We start from the raw sequence: 22,809 nt of genomic DNA on the forward strand, positions 1-22,809 counted from the left end.
CATCAATATAAACTGCTGAAAGTAAAAAACAGTATCTTAAAAACAACAGGGAAAGAAAAATGAGATCTTGAGGGAAGATAAATCTGACAGTTGATGTTCCAAACAATACCTGCAATCTGGAAGATGGTGGAATAGTCTCTTTAAAAAAAAAAAAAAATTAATATAGTTTGGAGGGTGGATTGTTAAACTGCAATTTGATATTGAGAGAAAATAACCCTCAGAATATTGGGCTAAACTCTGGCTCTATATTTCTCTGGCTATACGAACTTTGGTAAGTTACGGAGTTTCCTTTTGTGCCTTATCTTACAATGGTAGCTCCTCTTCCTGAAGCGATTGTGAAGCTTACACAAGAAAAAACACAAGAAGCACTCATAAAATCCGGCCCTAGGCATATAATTAATACCTGATAGCTGCTATGCCGTAAGCTTTGTGTGGAAACAGGCTTCTAGGTGGCATAATCACACACTCCTCACTCCTTAACAGTTAACTTAAGGAACATTAAGGACTTTAAGGAACCCACCTGTGACACTGAGTTGGAGGGAAACCTTCCAGGTCCTGACTTCCCAACCACACTCCTCAGGATCCACCCTGCCCACCTGCTGCGCCACCAGGCTCCAGGTGCAGACCTTGGCCTCCACATACACTTTCAAGCTTCTTCCCTCTTTGAATCATGTCATCTCTGGGCCTGGGCTACCTTACAGCTTAGCGTGGCGCTGGCCCCCACCTCAGCCTGCACTTCCCCTCATGTTGGGTACTCCCTGGAAAACATCAATGTGGGCTCTGAGGACAGGGAGGAACAAACGGTCAGAGACAATCAAATTTCTAGAGCTGGATGAGGGCTCACCGTCTGGAACTCAAAACTAGAATGCCTTGGCTCCAAGCTGGCCCTATCCCTAGCTTTCTCAATGCAGAAAACTTCACATGCAGAAGATGCACAAAAAGCAGGGAACAGCACAGTTCTTGGAATCTGAACGCTCCCAGTTCAGTCGTGTTCAGGTTGATATATGCTACAATCCAGGTTTACTCATCAGCTGTGATCTCATAATTATTCTAACAAAGGGACGCATAATTTGAGGTTGGCACATCAAAGAACTGGTATTTTCAGGGAGAGTTTCTTATACCATGTCACCAAGAACAGGCAATACTCTTGTCAGAGGAACATTAATATGCTAATACGGTCTACAACTTCTAGCAGGCCAACCACCACTGGTGAAATCAAATCGTGTAGTCAAATCCTTGGCCTTGAAATCAGATGTCCTTTTTTTATTAACTTGTTTTATTTGCTTCATATCACATTACTCTAGAACCCATTCTATTACTCCAGATTTGATTTTCTTCTTTATAAAATAAATTCATTGGTAATTATATTTCAGTGAGATTCTGTGAATGATAAATTCTCTCCATTTACTCTGTGCTCTTCATTGCTGTTGATAAACCTATATAAGAATAAATATCACCCCATTAATCTTTTTTCTATTTGGAAATAGATGGAGAAACAGTGGAAACAGTGGCAGACTTTATTTTCTTGGGCTCCAAAATCACTGCAGATGGTGACTTCAGCCATGAAATTAAAAGATGCTTACTCCTTGGAAGGAAAGTTATGACCAACCTAGACGGCATATTAAAAGAGACATTACTTTGCCAACAAAGGTCCATCTAGTCAAGGCTATGGTTTTCCCAGTGTCATGTAGGGATGGGAGAGTTGGACTATAAAGAAAGCTGAGGGCCGAAGAATTGATGCTTTTGAACTGTGATATTGGAGAAGACTCTGGAGAGTCCCTTGGACTGCAAGGAGATCCAACCAGCCCATCCTAAAGGAGATCAGTCCTGGGTGTCCATTGGAAGAACTGATGCTGAAGCTGAGACTCCAATACTTTGGCCACCTGATGTGAAGAGCTGACTCACTGGAAAAGACCCTGATGCTGGGAAAGATTGAAGGCAGGAGGAGAAGGGGATGACAGAGGATGAGATGGTTGGATGGCATCACTGACTCAGTGGACATGAGTTTGAGTAAACTCCAGGAGGTGGTGATGGGCAGGGAGGCCTGGCATGCTGCGGTTCATGCGGTCACAAAGAGTAGGACACGACTGGGCATCTGAACTGAACTGAAGATCTCCTCTTGGTTTTTGACCTTCTGCAATTCACTATGATGTGTCTAGCTGTGGCTGTTTTTACAATTTCCATTATTACTCACAAATCTTACAGTTTAGGATTCATATCTTATGCCATTTCTAAAATGCCTCCAGTTATTTCTTTCATTATTTCATCTTCTTTCATTATTTCCATTCTCTCCTAGAAGTCTTTTTAGATATACATATGGCCTGCTTCTCATCTCTCTTCTGTTATTAACTCTTATTTTTTACTTCTTTGTGATTCATTGAGTAACTTTCTCAGATCTATCTTCTAATTCATAATTTTATGTTCAACTAAGTTTAATTTGCTGTTTATCCCTCTTCTAAATTGTTCGTTATAAATTTTATGTTTCCTTTCCAAGAAATTTCATTTGTTCCTTTAAATCTGCCTGTTCTTTTCCCTAGTATTACACTTTTTCTTACATTTTCAAGTCCTCCATACATCTTTTTAATCATTTTAAATACATTTATATTCCTCTTTCGGACTGTTGTTCTATCATCTGAAGTTCCTGGGTGGTCTAATCTTGCTTATATTTGTAAGTTCCAACTCTCATTTATATTGGATCATTCCTATGATACTTAGATTTTTATTGTGAGAGCATATTTATCAGGGATTCTTTTTTAAAGACTTTTATTTATTTATTTGGCCATGTCACGCGGCTTATGGAATCTTAATTCCCCAATCAGGGATTAAACTCAGGCCCTTGGAAGTGAAAGTGGGGAGTCCCAACCACTGAACCCCCAAGGAATTCCCCAGGGATTCATTAAGTATGGCCTGATAGTGGAGGGGTATTCCTCCTGAATGCTTACATTTACTCCTGTCAGGTATTTCAGGATTATCATTGGCCTAGAGCTTCATTTTTAGCTTAACTTCTTAATCTGGGGTCCCAAATATGATAAATTCACATACTAATCCATTTCTTTTTGCACCAAGCCAAGGAAAATAGAAAAATACTTTCATACCTCCCTGGGCTATGGGTAGTTTACTTTTGAAAAGTAAAAGGAAAAGTCCAACTTTTCCTTAAATATGTGTTTCTATAAGATTCTCAGATTTGTATAGTTGTCTCAGTTCCACTCCTCCAACTCTCTTGAACCAAAGTTCCTACTGCCTATTTGCAAGTCAGATCCAGATCCCTGAAACCAATTCAAGTGCACCAATTCATCACTGACTGCTTTAGTCTTTCATTCCATCTTCGCTTCCAACACCAAGAAACTTCCCTTTTTTCCCCTTGTCAGTTCAGATATTAACTTAACCTAACTTTGCTACATTTTGTCCACAAGGAAAGGCCATGTGAAGATAGAGGAAGAGAGCTCTCACAAGAAACTGATCATGATGGCACCTTGATATTGGACTTCCAACCTCCAGAACTGCAAGGAAAAATAAAGTTTTGTTGTTCAAGCCATACAATCTGTGGTATTTTGCTATAAAAACCTGAGCTGACTAATATACTGGATAAATAAAATACACTATACCTCTCCTCTTGAATTCTTTAAAATATGTTTGATAGTTAAAAGCCAAAGATCATCACACTGTCTGAATAAGTTTACAATGTACACAGAGATAATACATAAGACAACTAGTAACATAAAGAAGAGATGATAAAAGTACTTATATATAAGTTCTACAAGTCAACTGAAGTAGTAAAATTCTGGATTCTAAACAGATGGTGAAGAGTATGTTTAGTGCAATCCCTAGGGTAACTACTATGTCACAACAGACAAATTAAAACGAAATACTAAAAACATCATAAATAACCCAGAAAGACAGCAAAGGTAAAAAGAGAAAAAACAAAAATAAATAATAAGGCAGTAGACCAGAATTCAAACAATTACTGCATTAAAACAAGTATAGTCTAAACACACCTATTATAAGAAAGAGATTGTCGGGATGTGTAAAAATGACCCAACATTATGCTGTCTGCAAGAAACTCACATCAAATATGTATAGATAAAATAATGAAACAATATATACAATGCAAACACCAATCAAGACAAATCTTGCGTATCTACATTAATACCAAGCAGAATAGACTTAAGCCAAAAAATTACCAGCAAAAAAGAGGAGTATTACCTAAAGATAATCCAGTCAATGGACATAGAAGACCTTACAATTCTAAATGAGTAAGCACCAAATAGCAGAGCTTCAAAATTCATGAAACAGAAATTGACAGAGCTGAAAGTAAAGCCAGAAAGGCCACAATTACAGCTGAAGACTTCAACACTCTTCACACAATAACTGGTAGAACTAGCAGACAGAACATTGTTAGAAGCTGAACCAATAACTAGCATGATCTGACACGTGTAAGACATTCCACCCAAGGGCAAACTAGGCATCCCTGTCAAGTACACATGGAACATTCACCAACATATACCATATTGTGGTCTACATAAGAAAGTTCTAACAAGTTCTAAAATCTAAAAAATATAAAGTATGTGCTAGTTAGACTAGAAATCAACAACAGAGAGGTAAAAGTAAAATCTCTATAAACACTTGGAAATTAAACAACACACCTCTGAGTAATACAGCAGTTGAAGAAGTTTCAAGCAAAATTAGTAAATATTTTAGACTGAATAACAATGAAAATACAGCATATCAAAATTTGAAGAACAAAGTTAAAGCAGCACTTAAAGGAAATGTGTAGTATTAAATATTTACATTAGAAAAGAAGAAAGATTTCAATCAGAAATCTAAGTTTATACCTTAAGAAATTCAAGAAAGAAAAGATTAGAAAGAAGGAAATGATAAAGATAACTGAAATCAATGAAGTTTAAAAATAAAATCAATGAAACCTACATCTGGTTCTTTGAAAAGATCAATAAAATTGATAAACCTCTAACAAGAAAAAGAAAGAAGATATAAACTAACAATATCAGGAATGAAAAAAGAAATATCACTACATATACTGCAGATATTAAAAGTGAATAGAGGAATACTACAAACAACTCTATGAGCATGAAATAAACAAATCTGATGAAGCAATCATTCCTTAAAATCCAAAAACAAACAAAAAAAAAACTTGCCAAGAGGAAACAGATAAACTATATATTTTCATAAGTATAGCTAAAATGTTTTTATTATTTAGACCTTCCAAAAAAGAAATCTCTGGGCCAGGATGACTTCACTGGTTTACCCAGTGAAATAACTAAAAAAGAAATTAAAGAAGGAATAGAACCAATATAGATTCTACACAACCTCTTCTAGAAAACAGAAGCAAAGAGAATATTTTTCAACGCATTTTGTGATTCCAGCATTACCTTGATACCAAAGCCAGACAAAGACAGTGTAAGAAAGTTACAAACCAAAATTCCTCATGCATGTAAATACAAAAATACTCAACCAAATATTTTCAAACTGAACCCAGTAACATATAAAAAGAACAACACACCACAACCAAATGGGCATAATCCAAGAAAAAAAAGGCTGGTTTCAGTATTTTGAAAATCATCCTGTTGCCATTTACTTTATTGCTTTGGGTTCAAGTTTATACACCCTTTCTGGGTTTCCTGTCTAGAGAAGATCCTTTAGCATTTGTTGGACAGCTGGTTTGGTGGTGCTGAATTCTCTCAACTTTTGCTTATCTGTAAAGCTTTTGATTTCTCCTTCATATCTGAATAATAACCTTGCTGGGTACAGTAATCTGGGCTGTAGGTTATTCTCTTTCATCACTTTAAGTATGTCCTGCCATTCCCTTCTGGCCTGGAGGGTTTCTACTGAAAGATCAGTTGTTATCCTCATGGGAACCCCCTTGTGTGTTATTTGTTGTTTCCCCCTTGCTGCTTTTAATATTTGTTCTTTGTGTTTGATCTTTGTTAATTTGACTAATATGTGTCTTGGGGTGTTTTGCCTTGGGTTTATCCTGTTTGGGACTCTGGGTTTCTTGGACTTGTGTGACTATTTCCTTCCCCATTTTAGGGAAGTTTTCAACTATTATCTCAAGTATTTTCTCATGGTCTTTCTTTTTGTCTTCTTCTTCTGGAACTCTTATGATTCGAATGTTGGGGTGTTTCACATTGTCCCAGAGGTCTCTGAGGTTATCCTCATTTCTTTTAATTCTTCTTTCTTTTTTCCTCTCTGTTTCTTTTATTTCTACCATTCTATCTTCTACCTCACTTATCCTATCTTCTGCCTCCACTGAATGCCCCAACCAAAAGACAAAGACTGGCTGAATGGATACAAAAACAAGACCCCTATATGTGTTGTCTACAAGAGACCCATCTCGAAACAAGGGACACATACAGACTTAAAGTGAAGGGCTGGAAAAAGATATTCCATGCAAATAGAGACCAAAAGAAAGCAGGAGTAGCAATACTCATATCAGATACAATAGACTTCAAAACAAAGGCTGTGAAAAGAGACAAAATGGACACTACCTAAAGATCAATGGATCAATCCAAGAAGAAGATATAACAAATATAAACATATATGCACCCAACATAGGAGCACCTCAGTATGTAAGACAAATGCTAACAAGTATGAAATGGGAAAATTAACAATAACACAATAATATTGGGAGACCTTAACACCCCACTCACACCTATGGATAGATCAACTAAACAGAAAATTAACAAGGAAACACAAACTTTAAATGACACAATGGACCAGCTAGACCTAATTGATATCTATAGGACATTTCACCCCAAAACAATGAATTTCACCTTTTTCTCAAGCACACACAGAACCTTCTCCAGGATAGATCACATCCTGGGCCATAAATCTAGCCTTGGTAAATTCAAAAAAACTGAAATCATTCCAAGCATCTTTTCTGACCACAATGCAGTAAAATTAGATGTCAATTACAGGAGAAAAACTATTAAAATTCCAGCATATGGAGGCTGAACAATATGCTGCTGAATAACCAACAAATCACAGAAGAAATAAAAAAAGAAATCAAAATATGCATAGAAATGAATGAAAATGAAAACACAACAACCCGAAACCTTTGGGACACTGTAAAAGCAGTGCTAAGTGGAAGGTTCATAGCAATACAGGCTTACCTCAAGAAATAAGAAAAAAGTCAAATAAATAACCTAACTCTACACCTAAAGCAACTAGAAAAGGAAGAAATGAAGAACCCCAGGGTTGGTAGAAGGAAAGAAATCTTAAAAATTAGGGCAGAAATAAATGCAAAAGAAACAAAAGAGACAATAGCAAAAATCAACAAAGCCAAAAGCTGGTTCTTTGAGAAGGTAAATAAAATTGACAAACCATTAGCCAGACTCATCAGGAAACAAAGGGAGAAAAATCAAATCAACAAAATTAGAAATGAAAATGGAGAGATCACAACAGACAACACAGAAACACAAAGGATCATAAGAGACTATTATCAGCAACTATATACAAACAGAATGGACAACTTGGAAGAAATGGACAAATTCTTAGAAAAGTACAACTTTCTAAAACTGAACCAGGAAGAAATAGAAAATCTTAACAGACCCATCACAAGCATGGAAATTGAAACGGTAATCAGAAATCTTCCAAGAAACAAAAGCCCAGGACCAGATGGCTTCACAGCTGAATTCTACCAAAAATTTAGAGAAGAGCTAACACCTATCCTGCTCAAACTCTTCCAGAAAATTGCAGAGGAAGGTAAACTTCCAAACTCATTCTACAAGGCCACCATCACCCTAATACCAAAACCTGAAAAAGATGCCACAAAAAAAGACGACTATAGGCCAGTATCACTGATGAACATAGATGCAAAAATCCTTAACAAAATTCTAGCAAACAGAATCCAACAACATATTAAAAAGATCATACATCATGACCAAGTGGGCTTTATCCCAGGGATGCAAGGATTCTTCAATATTCACAAATCAATCAATGTAATACACCACATTAACAAATTGAAAGATAAAAACCATATGATTATCTCAATAGATGCAGAAAAAGCCTTTGACAAAATTCAACATCCATTTATGATAAAAACCCTCCAGAAAGCAGGAATAGAAGGAACATACCTCAACATAATAAAAACTATATATGACAAACCCACAGCAAGCATTACCCTCAATGGTGAAAAATTAAGCATTTCCCCTAAACTGAGGAACAAGACAAGGGTGCCCACTCTCACCACTACTATTCAACATAGTTTTGGAAGTTTGGGCCACAGCAATCAGAGCAGAAAAAGAAATAAAATGAATCCAGATTGGAAAAGAAGTAAAACTCTCACTGTTTGCAGATGACATGATCCTCTACATAGAAAACCCTAAAGACTCCACCAGAAAATTACTAGAGCTAATCAATAAATATAGTAAAGTTGCAGGATATAAAATTAACACACAGAAATCCCTTGCATTGCTATACACTAACAATGAGAAAACGGAAAGAGAAATTAAGGAAACAATACCATTCACCATTGCAACGAAAAGAATAAAATACTTAGGAACATATCTACCTAAAGAAACAAAAGACCTATACATAGAAAACTATAAAACACTGATGAAAGAAACCAAAGAGGACACAAATAGATGGAGAAATATACCGTGTTCATGGATCAGAAGAATCAATACAGTGAAAATGAGTATACTACCCAAAGCATTCTATAGATTCAAGGCAATCCCTATCAAGCTACCAATGGTATTTTTCACAGAACTAGATCAAATAATTTCACAATTTGTATGGAAATACAAAAAACCTCGAATAGCCAAAGCAATCTTGAGAAAGAAAAATGGAACTGGAGGAATCAACCTGCCTGACTTCAGTCTCTACTACAAAGCCACAGTCATCAAGATAGTACGGTACTGGCACAAAGACAGAAATATAGATCAATGGAACAAAACAGAAAGCCTAGAGAGAAATCCATGCACCTGTGGACACCTTATCTTTGATAAAGGAGGCAAGAATATACAATGGAGAAAAGACAATCTCTTTAACAAGTGGTGCTTGGAAAACTGGTCATCCACTTGTAAAAGACTGAAACTAGAACACTTTCTAACACCATATACAAAAATAAACTCAAAATGGATTAAAGATTTAAACATAAGACCAGAAACTATAAAACTCCTAGAGGAAAACATAGGCAAAACACTCTCCGACATAAATCACAGCAAGATCCTCTGTGACCCACCTCCCAGAATATTGGAAATAAAAGCAAAAATAAACAAATGGGACCTAATTAAAATTAAAAGCTTCTGCACAACAAAGGAAACTATAAACAGGTGAAAAGACAGCTTTCAGAATGGGAGAAAATAATAGCAAATGAAGCAACTGACAAAGAATTAATCTCAAAAATATACAAGGAGCTCCAGCAGCTCAAGTCCAGAAAAATTAATGACCCAATCAAAAAGTGGACCAAAGAACTAAACAGACATCTCTTCCAAAGAAGACATACAGATGGCTAACAAACACATGAAAAGATGCTCAACATCATTCATTATCAGAGAAATGCAAATCAAAACCACAATGAGGTACCATTTCATGCCAGTCAGAATGGCTGCTATCCAAAAGTCTACAAGCAATAAGTGCTGGTGAGGGTGTGGAGAAAAGGGAACCCTCTTACACTGCTGGTGGGAATGCAAACTAGTACAGCCACTATGGAGAACAATGTGGAGGTTCCTTTAAAAACTGGAAATAGATCTGCCATATGACCCAGCAATCCCACTGCTGGGCATACACACCAAGGAAACCAGAATGGAAAGAGACACGTGTACCCCAAGGTTCATTGCAGCACTGTTTATAATCGCCAGGACATGGAAGCAACAGCAGATGAATGGATAAGAAAGCTATGGTACATATACACAATGGAATATTACTCAGCCATTAAAAAGAATACATTTGAATCAATTCTAATGAGGTGGATCAAACTGAAGCCTATTATACAGAGTGAAGTAAGCCAGAAAGAAAACACCAATACAGTATACTAACGCATATATATGGAATTTAGAAAGATGGTAATGATAACCCTGTATGTGAGACAGCAAAAGAGACACAGATGTATAGAACAGTCTTTTGGACTCTGTGGGAGAGGGTGAGAGTGGGATGATATGGGAGAATGGTATTGAATGGTATTGAAACATGTACCATGTGTGAAATGAATTGCCAGTCTAGGTTCGATGTATGATACAGGGTGCTCGGGGCTGGTGCACTGGGATGACCCAGAGGGATGGGATGGGGAGGGAGGTGGGAACGGGGTTCAGGATGGGGAACACATGTACACCCATGGCAGATTCATGTCAATGTATGGCAAAACCAATACAATACTGTAAAGTAAAAAAATAAATAAATAAATAAAACTGAAAAAAAAATAAAATAAAAATAAAATCATCCCAAGACACATGAGCAAAAATGGCAAAATAATAACTTTTTAAAAAAAACTCTCTCCCATGAAATCAATTAAGACATTTGCAAAAATTGTTGTAATCAACTTTCCCAAAGCTCTGGATATTAACCAAAGGCTTATTAGCAATCTGAGGAACATACAGTCAAGAAAAACAGTGACATCTTGGTAAGAACAGCAAGACGTGGTGTTTTAACTTGCCCAATCCTCATACCCTTCTCCCTGGTTCTGACGTAGCCTTGAAAACCAACGGTCCACTATCACAATGAAAACCAGCAGCCGGGAAGCCCCCTGGTAGGGTAAAGAATGAAAGGAGGGCTCTTTCAAAGTTCCATTCCCAGAGAACAGTCATTATTTAAGCTGACTAGTGGCTCCTTGCAAAGCCCCACTCACAAGGCTGTCTTTATTTATTCATTATCCAAGTCTGAACAGAAGCTCACCAATTAAAAACAGCTCTTCCCCATGGTTTTTGTTAAAAATAAGCACAGGCAATTACTGAACATGGCTGTCTGGGTTTGTGGATAACGACTGGCAGACAACAGGCTAATCAATGGGCTTAAAAGGAAAAGCTGGATTATGAGATGTTAGTAGATAGCTTTGAAAAGCTCTGACCCCTTCCTGGGCATCTAGAAGGCCATACATACATGATACTCAGAAGATACCCGAGAAGGTTCTAAACTCACACATCTGCTTCATGAAAGCCTACAGTAAAGGCAAAGGTGGATATGGCTTTGAGTTACATGCATGCAACAACACCCACACAAAGTCCCCTGGCAAACACTGGGAGACTTGCAGGTTACAGACATCGAAGGAAATCACTGTGAAATCATTAGCTGACCAATCAGCTAACTGAGGAGACTTCAGTATCTTACACACACACACACATACACACACACAGACTTTACAGAATTAGCTCAGAAAAGTCACCGAACATCCAAACAATAGCAGAAAAAGCAAATAGCAACACCAACACCAGGGAGGATGGGAGAATCTGAACTCCAGAGTTTCCACATATTATCACTTAATATTCCAGTTATCAACAAAGAATTACACGACATGCTAAGAAACAAGAAATCATGGCCCACATACAGGCAAAGAAGCAGTTAACAGAAACCGTGCTTGAGAAAATCCAGATACTGGACTTATTAGAAAAAGTCTTCACATCAGCTATTTTAAGTGTGCTTTTAAAAAACTAAAGGAAACAATTTACAGTGAAATAAAGGAATACATGAGGACAATGTCTCACCAAATAAATAATATCCATTAAATTTTAAAAGTATAATAATTGAAATGAAAACTTCACTAATGAGGTATTCAACAGCCAATTTAAGCAGGCAAAAGAAAGAATCATTCAAGTTAAAGACGCTCTTGAAATTAGCTAGTCTGATGATCAGAAAGAAAAAATAATGAAGAAAATGGACAAAGCCTCAGACACCTGTGGGGCAACATGGATTGTACCAACACATGCATAATGGGAGTCCACAGGAGGGGAGAGAAAGGGGCAAAGAGATTATTTGAAGAAATGGTCAAAAACTTTCAAAACTGATAAAAGACATGAATCTATACACCTAAGAAGCTCAACAAACTCCATGAAGATAAGCTAAAAGAGATTCACACTAAGACAATGTATGTCAAATTGTCAAAGGTCAAAAAAGAGAGAGAGACTCTTGAAAGCAGCAAGACGTGACCTGTCACACACAAGAGCTCCTCAATAAGACAAATAGCTGATTTCTTCTTGGAAACCACAGAGGCCAGAAGGCTGTGGGATGATGAGTTTAAACTGTTAAAAGAAAAAACTATCAGCCAATGGTTTTAGATTTGCCAAAGCTGTCCTTCAAAAATGAAAGAGAACTTATACAGTCCCAGATAAACAAAAGCTAAGGGTCTCTTTGCTATCCTACTGTCCTACAAAAAAAAAACAAAACACAACTGTCCTACAAAAAATTCTAAAGGAATCTTTCAGCTCAAAATGAAAAGATACAAGACAGTAACTTGAAACCATATGAAAATCAAAGAACAACAGTAAACGTAGCTACACAACTAAATATAAAAGCCAGTAGCATTTTTATTCTGTAATTCATCTCGTTTTTTATATGATTTTTAAAAAGGTATAAACAATAATCATAAAACTACAAAGTTAATGGATACACTATGTATAAAGACATAACTTGTGACAATAAGAACATTCAGCTTGGGGCACTAGTTGTAAATATGCAGTTTTAACTGAAACTAAAATCATATAATTTCAAACTTGATTATTATAAAGCTATATGATAATGACAAATCCCCAGAGTAATAACTTAAGAAAAAATGAATGTATATATACATAAAGAAATGAAAAAGTAACAAAATGGCACACTAGAAAAAAAATCAATTAATCATAAATGACAGTAATGCAGAAGCAACAGCAAAAAGATATGACAAACAAGAAACAAGAGAACAAAATAGCTTCTTTTTAAGAATTAACACCACAAAATGAATTTAAGTGCTGCCTATAAGAGATTCACTTGAGGTCCAGACATACAACTAGGTTGAAAGTGAAAAGATACTCCATGCAAAGAGCAATCAGTAGAGACCTGAGGTGGCCATACTTAAGTAAAAAAAAAAAAGAGAAAAGACATTACAAGACATTATATTATAATGTATATAATTTTAGACTGGGCTTCCCTGGTAGCTCCGAAGGTAAAGAATCCGCCTGCAATGAGGGGGACCTGTGTTCAGTCCCTGGGGTGGGATGATCCCCAGCATTCTTGCCTGGAGAATCCCGTGGACAGAGGAGGCTGGCGGGCTCCATGGAGTTGCAAAGAGTTTGACAAGACTGAGCAACTAATCACAGCACAGCACATAGATTAATGATGTTACATATTGATTAAATGAGTCAATTAATTAAGAAGATAACACAGCTATAAACACAAGCACAACAGGAGAGCTCCAAAACATACGAAGTGAAAACTAGAAGATTAAAGAGACAGTTCTCCAAGAACAGCTGAAGACTTCAATATCCTACTTTGAATAATGGACAGAATAACAGATCAATAAAGAAATATGACATGAAAAGCACAACACAAGAAACCAGACCCAACTGAATTATAGCAGACACTCCACCCAACAGCAACAAAAGACACATTTTGCTCAAGTACATATGGAACACTCTCTAATATATGTTAAGTCATAAAACTAGTCTCAATAAATCTTCAAAGACTGAAAGCATACCAAGAGTCTCTTTGACTATGATGGAATGAAACTAAAAATCAATAACTGAAGGAAAACTAGAAAATTCACAATCACATGTCAAAGATATACAATACGCTCAAGACAGAATTACAAGGAAAATTAGAAAATATTTGGGGATGAATGAAAAATGAAAGCAGAGCATACCAAAACTTATGAGATGCAGTGAAAGCAGGGTTCAGAGTTTCCTGCCATCCAGAGCTATAAATTACAGGCCTATGTTTAAAAAAAAAAATTATAAATCAATAACCTAACTTCATGCCTTAAGAAACAAGAAAAAGAAGATTAAGTTAAACCCAAGCTCAGAAGAATGAAAAAAATAAAGATTATAGCACAGATAAACAAAATCGAGAATACAAAAGCAACAGAAAGAATTGAGGAAACCAAAAGGTGGTTTTTTGAAAAGATCAACAAAATTGACAAAACATTAGCTAGGCTGATCAAGAAAAACATAGAAGACTAAAATTATTAAAATCAGGGAAAAAACAGGGGACATCAATAAAGACTTTGTAAAAATTAGAAGGATTATAAGAGAATACTACAAGCAACTACCTACCAACTAGATAACCTAGATGAAATGGAGAAATTCCCAGAAACACATAAACTATCAAAACTAACACAAGAATAAACAGAAAAACTCTGAATGGACCTATAACAAGTAAAGAGATTTAATCAGTAATCAAAAGCAAAATGAGAGGCATCCAGACTGGAAGTGAAGTAAAACTATCTGCAGGTGACATGATTTGCCTATTGAAAATCCTAAGGCATTCACAAAAGAACTAAGAGTAAATAAATGGGTTCAGAAAGGCTGCAGGATAGCAGACCAACCGCTATTGTTAAGTACATATGGATCAAGTCTATTTCTTGATCAAGTCTATTTCTATGCATTAAATATGAGTAATTTAAAAGAAAATTAAGAAAATAATTCCATCTACAGTAACATGAAAAAGAATAAAATAGCAACAAATTTAACACATTAAGCACAATTCCTGCACACTAAAAACTATAAAATAATTGAAAGAAAGTTAAAACACCAAAATAAATAGAAAGTCATTTCATATTGTAGGTTAGGAGACTAATGCTGTTACGATGTCAGTATTCCCCAAATTGATCTACACATTGGATGCAATCCCAATCAAAATACGACCTGTAGTTTCTGTAAAATTTTTAAAAGATGATCCTAAAATTTATGTGCAAATGCAAGAGACCTAAAACAGCCAGATCAATGTTGTTTGAAAAAAAAAAGTTTAAAGGATTCACACGTCCCAATTTCAAAATTCACCACAAAGTTACAATAATCCACACTGTAGTAGACATATACATCAATGGAGTAAAATTAAAGAGTCCAGAAAAAACAAGACGGTGTCAAGGAAGAGGAGCACAAAGGTGGGAGGATAAACTCTGCTGCCAAAGCATAAACAAAGGCAGGAGAGATGGAAATCAGCGGGCATACAGCTTTGGCGTGCTTTAAAATTTGAGCAGCAGGAAGGGCGTGTCCAAAAAACGTGGTCTCCAGGTGAGGCCGATTTTATGCTAAGCAAGTTCCCGGCCTCAAGATTCTCCTCAGCAAAGCCCCGGGGCTGGGCACTGTGGCTGGCCTACTTCTGGTAAGGCTGCTCCAAGTGTTTAAAATGCTGGGGGCAGCGTGTCGAAGGGTTGAGTCTTCAGTCGGCAATGCTAGAGCCAGCGGCACTGACTGGGACCATGCTCTGTGCTGAGTTCTCAGTTGGGTTTGACTCTTTGTGAGCCCATGGACTGCAGCCCGCCAGGTTCCTCCGTCCACGGGATTCTCCAGGCAAAAATAAGGGAGTGGGTTGACATGGCCTCCTCCAGGGGATCTTCCCAACCCAGGGATCGAACCCACGTCTCCTGCATTGCAGGCGGATTCTTTACCAACTGAGCCAGCAGGGCAGATTCTTCTGGTGAAGACCTGTTCCTGATGCGCCAATCACCCGGTCCTGGTCCTGGTCCTGCACTACAGGGTACAGACGTGAGCGGTGCTGCTTTCCGAGTGAGCCTCACCCTGGACCTGCTGCTGCTGCTTTCACCACTAACGCCCCAGGCTGTTACCACCCCGCTCCAGACCTCCAACATGCCGGCTCTGGTGGTGAGAAGGCTGCTCCGGGCAGCCACAAAGTACCATGTGGGCGCAGCTCTCAGCCATCATAGTCTTTCTGCTCTTTGGGGATTCCTAGCCCAAATCTTCACCTCCATTAAGGAAAATGGAAACCCCCTTATGTCTGGAACCTTTGTAGTCTCTTCTCTCTGCAACACCCTCATTACTGTTCAGCTACTCTTCTACCGGAAGGCAGACTTCCCACAAGAAAAAAAAGCAGTAGAGTTGAGCTGGCTCCCGGAGTACATTCATTGTTTCTATTCATCCACCCAACCTTGGGGCCCTTCTCATCTGAATCAGTCTGCTGGTGTGAGTTTTAAACATTCCTTGTTCCTGTGCAACTGCAACTTTAGTGGAAATACTTGGTTGACTGCCATCCTTAGAAAGGATAGGGGGAGAGATTTTCAGACTGACATTTTGACATTGTGTGCATTATTACAAAATTCAGGAGAAGAAAGTAAGGAAAACCACTAGGTCATTCAGGTACGACCTACATCAAATCCCTTATGATTATACAGTGGAGGTGACAAATAGATTCAAGGGATTAAATCTTGTAGAGAGAATGCCTGAAGAACTATGGACAGAAGTTCTTAACACTGTAGAGGAGGCAGTGACCAAAACCATCCCCAAGAAAAAGAAATGCTAGAAAGCAAAGTGGTTGTCTAAGCTATTAGAAAAGAAGAGACGTGAAAGGCAAGGTAGGAAGGAAAAGATATACCCACTGATTGCAGAGTTTGAGAGAAAAGCAAGGACAGATAAGAAGGACTTCTCAAACAAACAATGCAAAGAAACAGAGGAAAACAACAGAACGTGAAAAATCAGAGATCTCTTCTTGAAAACTGGAGATCTCAAGGGAACATTCCATGCAAGGATGGGCATGATAAAGGACCAAAATGGTAAGGACTTAACAGAAGCAGACGAGATTATCAAGAGGTGGCAATAACACATGAAGAACTATATTTACAAGGTCTTAATGATGTGGGTAACCATGATGGTGTGGTCACTCACCCAGAGTCAGACATCCTGGAATGTGAAGTCAAGTGGGCTTTAGGAAGCATCACTCTAACCAAAGCTAATGGAGGTGATGGAATTCCAGCTGAACTATTTGAAATCCTAAAAGATGATGCTGTGAAAGTGCTGCATTCAATGTGTCAGCAAATCTGGAAAACTAAGCAGTAGGCACAGGACTGGGAAAGGTCAGTTTTCAGTCCAATCCCTAAGAAAGGCAATGCCAAAGAATGTTCAAACTACCATACAACTGCATTCATTTCACATGCTAGAAAGGTTATATTCAAAATCCTTCAAGCTGGACTTCAGCAGTATGTGAACAGGACTTCCAGATGTACAAACTGGATATAGAAAAGGCAGAGGAACCAGATATCAAACTGCCAAAATTCATTGGCTCATAGGGAAACCAAGGGAACTTCAGGAAAAAATCTACTTCAGCTTCATTGACTGCACTAAACCCTTTGACTGTGTGGATCACAACAAACTGGGAAATTCTTAAAGAGATGAGAATACCAGATCACCTTACCTGCCTCCTGAGAAACCTGTATGCAGGTCAAGAAGCAACAGTTAGAACTGGACATGGAAAAATGGACTGGTTCCAAACTGGGAAAGGAGTACGTCAAGGCTGTATATTGTCACCCTGCTTGTTTAACTTCTATGCAGAGTATACAGGGGAAATGCCAGGCTGGATGAATCACAAGCTGGAATCAAGATTGCTGAGAGAAACACCAACAACCTCAGATATGCAGAATATACCACAGAAAGTGAAGAGGAACTGAAGAGCCTCTTGATGAAAGTGAAAGAGGAGAGTGAAAAAGCTGGCTTAAAACCCAGTGTTGATAAACCCATGCACCTATGGGTACCTTATTTTTGACAAAGGAGGCAAGAATATACAATGGGGCAAAGACAGCCTCTTCTACAAATGGTGCTGGGAAAACTGGACAGATTCATGTAAAAGAATGAAATTAGAACACTTCCTAACACCACACACAAAGATAAACTCAAAATGGATTAAAGACCTAAATGTAAGACCAGAAATTATAAAAGTCTTAGAGGAAAACATAGGCAGAATATTCTATGACATAAATCAAAGGAAGATCCTCTGTGACCCACCTCCTAGAGTAATGGAAATGAAAATAAAGGTAAATGAGTGGGACCTGATTAAACTTAACAGCTTTTGCACAGCAAAGGAAACTATAAGCAAGGTGAAAAGCCAACCCTCAGAATGGGAGGAAATAATAGCAAATGAAACAACTGACAAAGGATTAATTTCCAAAATATACAAGCAGCTCATACAACTCAATACCAGAAAACAAACAGCCCAAACAAAAAGTGGGAAAAAGACCTCAACAGACATTTCTCCAAAGAAGACATACAGATGGCCAACAAACACATGAAAAGATGCTCAACATTGCTCATTATTAGAGAAATGCAAATCAAAAACTACAATGAGATATCACCTCATACCAGTCAGAATGGCCCTCATCAAAAAGTCTACAAACAATAAATGCTGGAGAGGGTGTGGAGAAAAGGGAATGCTCTTGCACTGTTGGTGGGAATGTAAATTGATACAACCACTATGGAATACAGTATGGAGATTCCTTAAAAAAACTAGGAATAAAACCATCATATGACCCAGCAAACCCACTCCTAGGCATATACCCTGAGGAAACCAAAGTTGAAAGAGACACATGTATCCCATTGTTCACTGCAGTACTATTTACAATAGCTCAAACATGAAAGCAACCTAGATTTCCATCGACAGATGAATGGATAAAGCAGTTGTGGTACATATGCACAATGGAATATTACTCAGCCATAAAAAGGAATGTATTTGAGTCAGTTCTAATGAGGTGGGTGAACCTAGAACCTATCAAACACAGTGAAGTGAGTCAGAAAGAGAAAGATAAATATCATATTCTAACACATATATACAGAATCTAGAAAAATGGTATTGAAGAATTCATTTACAGGACAGACATAGAGGAGAGACATATGGACATGGGGAGAGGGGAGGAGAGGGTGAGATGTATGAAAGAGTAACATGGAAACTTACATTACCATGTGTAAAATAGATAGCCAACAGGAATTTGCTGTACGGCTCAGGAAACTCAAACAGGGGCTCTGTATCAACCTAGAGGGGTGGGATGGGGAGGGAGATGGGAGGGAGGTTCAAAAGAGAGGGGACATACATATACCTATGTCTGATTCATGTTGAGGTTTGACAGAAAACAACAAAATTCTGTAAAGCAATTTTCCTTCAATTGAAAAAAAAAGAAAAAAAAAAAACCAACATCAAAAAGAAGTAAGATCATGGCATCCAGTCCCATCACTTCATGGCAAATAGAAGGGGAAGAAGTAGAAACAGTGACAGATTTTATTTTCTTGGGCTTCAAAATCACTGCAGATGTTGATTGCAACCATGAAATTAAAAGATACTTGCTCCTTGGAAGGAAAGCTATGACAAACCTCAGTTCAGTTTGGTCATTCAGCATGTCTGACTCTTTGCAACCCTATGGACTGCAGCACGCCAGGCCTCCCCGTCCATCACCAACTCCCAGAGACTGCTCAAACTCATTTCCAACGTGTTAGTGATGCCATCCAACCATCTCATCCTCTGTCGTCCCCTTCTCCTCCTGCCTTCAATCTTTCCCAACATCAGGGTCTTTTCAAATAAGTCAGTTCTTTACATCAGGTGGCCTGAGTTTCAGCCTCAGTCCTTCTAGTGAATATTCAGGACTGGTTTCCTTTTTTTTTTTCCTCCATTTATTTTTATTAGTTGGAGGCTAAATACTTTACAATATTGTAGTGGTTTTTGCCATACATTGACATGAATCAGCCGTGGATTTACATGTGTTCCTTTAGAATTGACTGGTTGGATCTCCTTGCAGTTCAAGGGACTCTCAAAAGTCTTCTCCAACACCACAGTTCAAAAGCATCAATTCTTTGGCACTCAGCTTTCTTTATAGTCCAACTCTCACATCCATACATGACTATTGGATAAACCATAGCTTTGACTAGATGGACCTTTGTTAGCAAACTAATGTCTCTGCTTTTTAACATGCTATCTAGGTTGGTCATAGCTTTTCTTCAAGGAGCAAGCGTCTTTTAATATCATGGCAGCAGTCACCATCCACAGTTATCTTGGAGCCCAAGAAAATAAACTCTGTCACTGTTTCCATTGTTTCCCCATCTATTTGCCATGAAGTGATGGGACCAGATGCCATGATTTTAGTTTTCTGAATGTTGAGTTTTAAGCCAACTTTTTCACTCTCCTCTTTCACCTTCATCAAAAGACTCTTTAGCTCCTCTTCACTTTCTGTGGTATCATCTGCATATCTGAGGTTGTTGATGTTTCTCCCAGCAATCTTGATTCCAGCTTATGCTTCATCCAGCCCAGCATTTTGCATGATGTACTCTGCATTAAGTTAAATAAGCAGGGTGACAATATACATAAATAAGAATTATTGTCACCCTGCTTATTTAACTTATGCAGAGTACATGGCTTAAAGCTCAACATTCAGAAAACTAAGATCATGGCATCCAGTCCCATCACTTCATGGCAAATAGATGGAGAAACAGTGGAAACAGTGGCTGACTTTATTTTGGGGGAATCCAAAATCACTGCAGATGGTAATTGCAGCCATGAAATTAAAAGACACTTACTCCTTGGAATGAACGTTATGACCAATCTAGACAGCATACTAAAAAGCAGAGACATTACTTTGCCAACAAAGGTCTGTCTAGTCAAGGCCATGGTTTTTCCAGTAGTCATATATGGATGTAAGAGTTGGACTATAAAGAAAGCTGAGCACCAAATAATTGATGCTTTTGAAGTGTGGTGCTGGAGAAGATGCTTGAGAGTCCCTTGGACTGCAAGGAGATTCAGCCAGTCAATCCTAAAGGAAATCAGCCCTAAATATTCATTGGAAGGACTGATGCTGAAGCTGAAGGTCCAATACTTTGGCCACCTGATGCAAAGAACTGACTCATTGGAAAAGGCCCTGATGCTGGGAAAGATTGAAGGCAGGAAGAGAAGGGGACGATAGAGGATAAGATGGTTGGATGGCATCACCGACTCAATGGACATGAGTTTGGGTAGTTGATGATGGGCAGGGAGGCCTGGCGTGCTGCAGTTCATGGGCTTGCAAAGAGTCAGACACGGCTGAGCAACTCAACTGAAGTGAACTGACTGACAATATACAGCCATGATGTACTCCTTTCCCAATGTGGAACCAGTTCATTGTTCCATGTCTGATTCTTGACTTGTATACAGATTTCTTAGGAGGCGGGTAAGGTTGTCTGGTATTCCCATCTCTTTAAGAATTTTCCACAGTTTGTTGTGGTCCACGCAGTTGTCTCCTGCATAGGCATGGGTCAGCAGTGGCCTGCTCCAGGGGCTCTGGGTAGAGCAGACCTGGTCACACAATCTGTGGCATAAGCCCTCTTGGAAGAGGTCGCCATTAACCCAGCACAGAGCTGCCGAGCAGACGACCCACAAACTGCAGAACAATTATACCAAATAAATTCTCACACTGTTAAGAAAGTTCTAGGTCCCACAACAGATTTCCCAACCTGGGGATCTGGCAAAGGGACTGAGAATTCCCAGGGAATTTGACTTTGGAGGCAAGGGGGATTTGATTACAGAACTTACAGAGGAATGGGGAAACAAGCCTCTTGTAGGGCACAAACAAAACCTTGTGCACACCAGGACCCAGGAGAAAGGAACAATGACTAACCTAGACAGCTTATTAAGAAGCAGACACATCACTTTGCCTACAAAGATTCATATAGTCAAAGCTACAGTTTTTCCAGTAGTTATGCACAGATGTGAGTGGTGGACCATAAAGAAGGTTGATTGTCAAAGAATTGATGCTTTTGAAATGTGGTGCTGGAAAAGACTCTTGACAGTCCCTTAGACAGCAAGGAGATCAAACCAGTCAATCCTAAAGGAAATCAACCCTGAAGATTCTAAGAGCCAATTCACTGGAAAAGACCTTGATGATGGGAAAGACTGAAGGTGAAAGGAGAAGGGGTTGGCAGAGGATGTGATAGTTAGATAGCATCACTAACTCAATGGACACAAATCTGAGCAAACTCTGGGAGATAATGAAGGACAGGGGAGCCTAGCATGCTGTAGTCCATGGGGTCGCAAAGAGTCGGACATGGCTTAGCAACTGAACGACAACCACGTTTATAGTCATCTGGCTGAGATTCTTCCTTTGGCAGAAGTGTCCAGCCTCTTACCTATTCTGGGCAAAAGTCTTACCCTGTCTCCCCCATTTCCCCACTTCCCTTCTGACCCTACAGGACACAGCCTGGACAGTGGAAGGGACTAGGTGATGCTGGCTTCCTCCTCTGCTCAGACTAGCTCAGCCTGTCTCCTGGGCCCCAGTGCTTGGTGGGGGGTAGGGGAAGAAGAGTGACTCGGGCCGGGCCCCAGGGTGGGGTGAGGAGACTCCTGTTCTGGCCGGGCCAGGCAGGAGCGGGTGGAGACTGCTGGAGTAAAGGGGAACAGCGATGGGAAAAAAGACTCAGAAACGTGGAAAAAGGTAAGAGTCTCCAGAAGCAGATCCTTAATTCATGGTTAACTGATTTTTCAACAAGGATGCGAAATTCAAAAAAACTGTTTTCAACAAATGGTGCTAGGACAACTGGATATCCACATGGAAGGAATGAAGCTGTACCCCCTACCTCACATCATACACAAAAATTAGCAGAAAATGGATCAAAGACCTACTTAAAGGTCTTTGGGCTAAAAGACCTTTAAAGGGCTAAAACGGGAAAATTATTAGAACATAGGTATCAATCTACTTGACCCTGGATTAGGCAAAGATTTTGTAGATGTGACACCTAAGACACAAGCAACCAAAGAGAATAAACTGGGCTTCATCACAATTTTAAAGCTTTTGTGTGTCAAAGGGCACAATTTAGAAAGTAAATGGAAGAAAATATTTGCAAATCATCAATCTGATAAGGCTCTACTATTCAGAATAAATAAAGAACTCTTACAACTCGTTAATAAAAAGATAAATAACTAAAAACA

At 38.5% G+C, this 22,809-nt stretch overlaps 1 protein-coding gene across 1 annotated transcript in view; it reads right to left on the reverse strand.

Annotated features, from left to right (window-relative positions):
• The window catches only part of OBSCN (obscurin, cytoskeletal calmodulin and titin-interacting RhoGEF), a 226,880-nt gene that overhangs the window by 187,993 nt on the left and 16,078 nt on the right, over nucleotides 1-22,809 (reverse strand). The window lies entirely within an intron of this gene.

The sequence above is a fragment of the Cervus elaphus genome, chromosome 9 (genome assembly GCF_910594005.1).
Source record: "Cervus elaphus chromosome 9, mCerEla1.1, whole genome shotgun sequence".
Taxonomy (NCBI): domain Eukaryota; kingdom Metazoa; phylum Chordata; class Mammalia; order Artiodactyla; family Cervidae; genus Cervus; species Cervus elaphus.